General features: G+C 43.6%; 1 pseudogene; it reads right to left on the bottom strand.

Annotated features, from left to right (window-relative positions):
- Nucleotides 1-4,356: 4,356 nt before the first annotated feature.
- LOC126250538 (5S ribosomal RNA) lies at nucleotides 4,357-4,474 on the bottom strand (annotated as a pseudogene).
- Nucleotides 4,475-8,057: the final 3,583 nt, after the last annotated feature.

Raw genomic sequence — 8,057 nt, 5'->3', positions numbered from 1 at the left:
ACGAAGCCTTTCTCTCAATTGCCGAGAGACAGTTAGAATAGCCTTCAGCTAAGTCCATGGCTACGACCTAGCAAGGCGCATTAACCATATCTGGAGAGAAATGGTTCAAATGGCTCTGAGCACTATGGGACTTAACATCTATGGTCATCAGTCCCCTAGAACTTAGAACTACTTAAACCTAACTAACCTAAGGACATCACACAACACCCAGTCATCACGAGGCAGAGAAAATCCCTGACCCCGCCGGGAATCGAACCCGGGCGTGGGAAGCGAGAACGCTACCGCACGACCACGAGCTGCGGACATATCTGGAGAGAGTCTCACTTGTATTATCAAGAGAAATGTACCACAATGAATTAAAGTTAAGTATACGAGAAGCTCCGTTCTTTTCTTTATAGCTTTCATCACGTATCCTGTTTCAGACTTAACGCCAGTCGGCGTGTGTGTACGCGTGCCTTTCGGTTACCCGTCACTGTGGACTGGCTGCCTTGTCAGTCCACTACAGAACCCACCTTTATTACAGACGCCATTTTGAACGCTACTCGTAGCATCGCCTCCTATAGGAACTTCAAGAAACTATAGCGGCTGAAAAGAGAATATTCCACGATGTCCCACAACAAATTCCACTTTCTTTCCAGCGGAATTGGTCGAGAAAAAAAATGTGTTGCGTTACTTATTGAAGGACCTCGTATCATAGTTTGACCATCACACAGACCCACGAATGAAGAATATAAAAATAGGCATCCTTTGCGTTAGGAATTATTAGACTGGAAAACAAATAAGTCGATAGGTCTGCCTCCTTACTAAGCTTAAATTTATCACAAATCTCTCGCCAGTTGCAAAGTACCAAGCGACTGAAGAAAAGGGCAAGTGACTCCAGGTAAAATAACGGACAGGCAAAATTACAAACCAGTATCCTTAGCGTCGGTTTGCTACTGAATTTTTGAGAACATTTTAAGTTCTAATATAATACATTTCTTTGGGACAGAAAAGCTTTTGGCTATAAATCATCACGAATTTAGAAAACATCGCCTTTGCGAAACTAAAGTTACCCTTGCTGAAGGCGGTGTAATGTGCGGTACAGAGTCGCTGCTGAGTGGCTATAGGAGGATGTAGGCTAACTTAGACTTTCTTTTTGGTGTGATGGGTGGCAGCTTGCTCTAAATGTTCAAAAATATGAGTTAATGCAGATGAAACCAATCATCTAAAGCTCAAATACAGTGATGTGCTGCTTGACATAGTCACGCCGATTAAATATCTAGCTTTAACGCTGCAAAGCGATAAAAAATGGAACGAGGATGTAAGGTCGGTAGGAGGGAAGACAAATGGTCGACATGGTTTACTGGGAGAACTCTATGAAAGTGGGGAAGGAAAGGAAAGGAAGTCGGCAGTTCCCTTTCAGAGAGACCATCCCGGCATTTGCCTGAAGCGATTTAGAGGAATCACGGGAAACCTAAATCAGGATGGCCGGACGCGGGTTTGAACCGTCGTCCTCCCGTATGCGAGTCCAGTGTGCTAACCACTGCGCGACCTCGCTCGGTAAATCTAAAAAGCAGACAGCGTATTGAGCAATGTTGTTGTTGTGGTCTTCAGTCCTGAGACTGGTTTGATGCAGCTCTTCATGCTACTCTATCCTGTGCAACCTTCTTCATCTCCCAGTACCTACTGCAGCCTACATCCTTCTGAATCTGTTTAGTGTATTCATCTCTTTGTCTCCCTCTGCGATTTTTACCCTCCACGCTGCCCTCCAATACTAAATTGGTGATCCCTTGATGCCTCAGAACATGTTCTACCAACCGATCCCTTCTTCTAGTCAAATAGTGCCACATACTTCTTTCTCCCCAATCCTATTCAATACAACCTCATTAGTTATATGATCTACCCATCTAATCTTCAGCATTCTTCTGTAGCACCACATTTCGAAAGCTTCTATTCTCTTCTTATCCAAACTAGTTATCGTCCATGTTTCACTTCCATACATGGCTACGCTCCATACAAATATTTTCAGAAACGACTTCCTGACACTTAAATCTATACTCGATGTTAACAAATTTTTCTTCTTCAGAAACGCTTTCCTTGCCATTGCCAGTCTACATTTTATATCCTCTCTACTTCGACCATCATCAGTTATTTTTCTCCCCAAATAGCAAAATTCCTTTACTACTTTAATCGTCCCATTTCCTAATCTAATTCCCACAGCATCTCCCGACTTAATTCGACCACATTCCATTATCCTCGTTTTGCTTTTGTTGATGTTCATCTTATATCCTCCTTTCAAGACACTATCCATTCAGTTCAACTGCTCTCCAAGTCCTTTGCTGTTTGTGATAGAATTACAATGTCATCGGCGAACCTAAAAGTTTTTATTTCTTCTCCATGGATTTTAATACCTACTCCGAATTTTTCTTTTGTTTCCTTCATTGCTTGCTCAATATACAGATTGAACAACATCGGGGAGAGGCTACAACCCTGTCTCACTCCCTTCCCAACCACTGCTTTCCTTTCATGTCCCTCGACTCTTATAACTGCCATCTGGTTTGTGTACAAATCGTAAATAACCTTTCGCTCCCTGTATTTTACCCCTGCCACATTCAGAATTTGAAAGAGAGTACTACAGGCAACATTGTCAAAAGCTTTCTCTATGTCTACAAATGCTAGAAACGTAGGTTTGCCTTTCCTTAATCTAGCTTCTAGGATAAGTCGTAGGGTCAGTATTGCCTCACGTGTTCCAATATTTCTACGGAATCCAAACTGATCTTCCCCGAGGTCGGCTACTATCAGTTTTTCCATTCGTCTGTAAAGAATTCGCGTTAGTATTTTGCAGCCGTGACTTATTAAACTGATAGTTCGTAATTTTCACATCTGTCAACACCTGCTTTCTTTGGGATTGGAATTATTATATTCTTCTTGAAGTCTGAGGGTATTTCGCCTGTCTCATACATCTTTCTCACCCGATGGTAGAGTTTCGTCAGGATTGGCTCTCCCAAGGCCGTCAGTAGTTCTAATGGAATGTTGTCTACTTCCGGGGCCTTGTTTCGACACAGGTCTTTCAGTGCTCTGTCGAACTCTTCACGCAGTATCTTATCTCCCATTTCATCTTCATCTACATCCTCTTCCATTTCCATTTCCTCTTCCATTTCCATTTGAGCAATAGTGTGACCCATTCTTGAGACTGCTCGAATGTTTGGGATCCTTAGCAGGTTGAATTAAGGAAATACATTGAAGCAATTCAGAAGTTTGTTTCATGGAAAACGTCTGTGAATTCAAATGGAGTGAAGACGACGTTCCTTTCGTGAAACTCTGTTGAGAATGTTTAGGAAACCGGCATTTGGCACTAACTGCAGAACGATTGTACTGTCACTGACGTACTCTCGTGGACATAAAACCTGGCTGGCCGGCCGGCCACCGCAGAATCTGAGTCCGCTCCTATCGTGACATGGGACAAATAAATGGGCCACGCTGTAAATTCTCTAAGTCCGCTATCTGTGCAGTCCGCCAACACTGTAGGCTGAGGCATTTCCTGAAGGAAGTCTTGTCTTCGGTTCGAGGATTTATGCTACGTCTGCGTCCATGATTCAGAGGTAAACAGCGCGTCATCCCAATGCAACATATCGCATTTGAAACTGCGCGTTACCCAAATTTTTGTAGCGCCTTTCATCCGAATGCTGAAGTATTTAATGTAATGGTAGCATAGCTATGGTGCTTTTCCCTTTATGACACGCCGGTAATAACATTTCCGTCCAATAACATTTTTGCCAAAGATTTCTTGACACACTGTGTCTCTCTGCATGGCGCATGCGCCAGAGCTCAACCAAGGGTGCAACTGGTCTGCACCGCGATTAGAACTGAGAATTCACGCTGTCTTTGCATCACAAGAGAGATGTCAAACAAGTTTGCTAAAGAGACACTGCTGAGATCAGCGTTCTCTCATTGCAATATTTGTCGCTGAGCCTCGTAATGTAACTTTAAAGAAAAGAACATCTTTTACTTACGTGGAGTACAGCATTCCTGGAGTTCATAAATTAAACTTTTTGTCTCAGTGTCTCATCTTACATGAGGATTGTGTAGCATACGTCATCTAGATGGAAACGGAATTCCAAGCGAATTTAGCGAAAAGCTTCAGGACCACATGGGGAAGTAAGCGCACTATTAATGCACCCCGTCGTCAGGCCACAAGTGGCCCATCGGGACCATCCGACTGCCGTGTCATCCTCAGCTGAGGATGCGGATAGGAGTGGCGTGTGGTCAGCACACCCCTCTCCCAGTCGTTACGATGGTTTTCTGTGACCGGAGCCACTACTATTCGGTCGAGTAGCTCCTCAATTGGCATCACGAGGCTGAGTGCACCCCGAATAATGGCAACAGCGCATGACGGCCCGGATGGTCACCCATCCAAGTGCCGGCCACGCCCGACAGCGCTTAACTTCGGTGATCTGACGGGAACCGGTGTATCCACTGCGGCAAGGCCGTTGCCAGCTCTATTAATGGGTTGCCACATATTTGCAACGATGTTCCCAATTCTTAGCTGCGCCAGGGACAGTTATGCAACGAAATGTTTGTCGTACTCGTCTTATACGGGCGCTCAGAGGGGAGGCGCGAATGCATTTGAATTTTATGTAGCGTTATTTCCTGATACTTTTTAAAGTCGCATATTTTGCGTGGCAAAACATCGAATATTCCATTCTTCTAGGTTCAGTGGTCATGTGCATCGGTACACAATTGGATTAGGAAAGCTCTTGTGAGTGAATGAATAATAATAATAATAATACTAACAATAACAAATTAATAATGAATGAGGTTTATTGCATTATAAAAGAATGTTGACAATTAAAAATAAGAATAAATAAAACAAGCTAATGGTCAGCTGGCGCAATGCAAATGTTTTCTTAGCACTTTGTCATTGAATTTCGTGTTGCCTTTTTGCAGAGAGAAAAGAAAAAGAAACGCAAGCGATACACAGCGGTAGTGCAACGAAATCTGAACGAACAATTGGCTCTGAGCACTATGGGACTTAACATCTCAGGTCATCAGTCCCCTAGAACTTAGAACTGCTTAAACCTAACTAACCTAAGGACATCACACACATCAATTCCCGAGGCAGGATTCGAACCTGCGACCGTAGCGGTCGCGCGGTTCCAGACTGAAGCGCCTAGAACCGCTCGGCCACCAGCGGCCGGCTGAACGAACAATTACCCTTGACACACATTACGAGATGAGGATAGAGCCACGGAGCAAAGTTAACACTGCTTCGTATTGCTCTCTGCCATTGCTCTGGTGGTAGTTAATGCAGACAGTTCACAACATGAAATACAAAACCAGTTGAAATTAAAGCGTCGAATTAGCTTTGAAGGGTCGAAAAATTAAATTTATGATCTCGACCTCATGTAAACAATATGACTATTACTATCACTTCTCACAAGGGAACCTCCCCATCGCACCCCCCTCAGATTTAGTTATAAGTTGGCACAGTGGATAGGCCTTGAAAAACGGAACACAGATCAATGGAGAAAACAGGAAGAAGTTGTGTGGAACTATGAAAAAAATAAGCAAAATATACAAACTGAGTAGTCCATGCGCAAGACAGGCAACATCAAGGAGAGTGTGAGCTTAGGAGCGCCGTGGTCCCGTGGTTAGCGTGAGCAGCTGCGGAACGAGAGGTTCTGGGTTCAAGTCTTCCCTCGAGTAAAAAGTCTACTTTCTTTATTTTCGCCAAGTTATGATCTGTCCGTTCGTTCATTGACGTCTCTGTTCACTGTAATTAGTTTAGTGTCTGTGTTTTGCGACCGCACCGCAAAACCGTGCGATTAATAGACGAAAGGACGTGCCTCTCCAATGGGAACTGAAAACATTTGATCGCAAGGTCATAGGTCAACCGATTCCTCCACAGGAAAACTCTGTCTTCCGTGCGCTGTAGTCGACTGACATCGTGTGTTTCGATGTTTGTTTAGGTGTAGCGTCCCCATACTACGGCGCAGTTACGTCGCATCGGACGGACGGGCGGACAGATAATAATTGTCTGAAAATAAAAAATTAATATTTTTCACTCGAGGGAAGACTTGAACCAAGGACCTCTCGTTTTGGAGCTCCTCACGCTTACCACGGGACCACGGTGCTCCTGACCTCGCTTTGTTGCCTATGTTGCGCATGGTCTACTAAGTGTGTACATTTTGCTTATTTTTTTCATAGTTCCACACTACTTCTTCTTGTTTTATCGATTGATCTGTGTTCCGTTTTTCAAGGCCTATCCACTGTGCCAACTGATAACTAAATCTGAGGGGGGTGCGATGGGGAGGTTCCCTTGTCAGTATAAAAAGATAATATTAGGAGAATTTAGCAGGATCACTCAGCACCAATGTCGAAAGTGAGTGAGCGGACACATGGTGCCAAATTTCGTCAGCAACATTGCCAAGTCTCAACTACACATGAAGAACTTCATGGACAGCTCACAATGCTCTGCCGCGCGGGGTAGCCGAGTGGTCTTAGGCGGCTCCCCCCATCGGTGGTTCGAGTCCTCCCTCGTTCATAGGCGTGTGTGTTGTCCTTAGCGCAAATTAGTTTAAGTTAGATTGAGTAGTGTGTAAGCCTAGAGACCAATGACCTCGGCAGTTTGGTCCCATAGGAATTTACCCCAAATTTCCAAATTTCACGATGTTCTCATTGCTATCCACAGCCTGCTCTAGCCAGCCCTAAGTGGAGCTGTGCTAATAGACGCCTATCTAAGGAACAGCAACGAGCCGACAGTACATTACACCACTGAAGAATACAAATGAGTTGGACACTCATCCTGGTCAGCTTGAGCCAAAAACTACTTTTAACAAAACTAAAAACGAGTGCAATACGACCTTGTCCAGAATGTCAATAAACAGTAAGATACTACGCACTGTAGACCTCAGATGGACTGTATTTACATCCAGTCTAGTGTGATACACAACCAGAATATCAGGAATATAACAATGTGGAGATATTATGGATAAGACTAATACGTCAATGCCACAGAGTAAAAAATCAAAATGCGGAATCAAGAGAAAAATTGAACGTGTGACTACTGAAGCAAAAACAATACAGGATAATGTGCCGTTGTGCACTTTCATACGTTTTTCGCCTCCAGATCTACCATTGGTAATCCACACTGACAAGCTTGTTCAGTGCTTCCGAGAATTATCCCGTCTAGTTTAATACCGAGAATGATCAAAATACAGATTCTTGTCACTGATAGTTGCTTCCAGTTTGTTCAGAGACTTTCCCTTGTGTGATTTTTTTCTTTTTTTTTGCGTTTTACATTGTATTCGTGATGCAGACGACTACGGCTAATCCTGCAATGTTTCCAGGAGACACGAAGAGTTAAGATTCGTCGCTTAAATTGTAACAGTAAGCAGATCAATTAAAGTAGAAGCGAATAGTGAAAAGAGGTGATTAGATACAGCTTTTGCAGACAAATTGGAACTGATTTCGAAAGCAGCTACCGCTTCAGAAATCCCGCGGATCACTGTTATGACAACATACCTGCCAAAATATGCCTACGGCGTTACGAAGTCTTGGCAACGCTAGTGGCAAGAAATATGCGTTTTCCTAGCTGGAATAGTGCAAGGTCGAATCTAGGTATCAAGTCTAGCTCGAGACACTGTGCTCTACATTTCGGACATTCTTTATGTTCGAATCCCCTTACGGAGTAATTAGCAACTAAAACGATTTGATGATATACAAAAAAGAAGGAATTTCTGCCTTAAGTTCTGCTTGCCAACCCAGTTAACTCTTTCTGAAATCAAAGAGGGCGACAACAGTGAGACAAGTTAGGAATACATACAGCACGTCATCAAAAGACGGGGTGCAATTAAGAAACTGAATGCGACCTATCGTAGCAAGATATTCTATCGATTAAACATCAATAGGAATTCCCATATGAATGTGCCGACATTTTTGAACTAACAACGACTTTAAGAGGAGTCAAGTACTAAATTGAGCCGGGTTCCCGAGTTCGATTCCCGGCGGGGTCAGGGATTTTCTCTGCCTCGTGATGACTGGGTGTTGTGTGATGTCCTTAGGTTAGTTAGGTTTAA

Source organism: Schistocerca nitens, chromosome 3 (genome assembly GCF_023898315.1).
Source record: "Schistocerca nitens isolate TAMUIC-IGC-003100 chromosome 3, iqSchNite1.1, whole genome shotgun sequence".
NCBI lineage: Eukaryota > Metazoa > Arthropoda > Insecta > Orthoptera > Acrididae > Schistocerca > Schistocerca nitens.
Note: the sequence above shows the minus strand (reverse complement) of the source record. Positions and strands in the feature narration are given on the sequence as shown.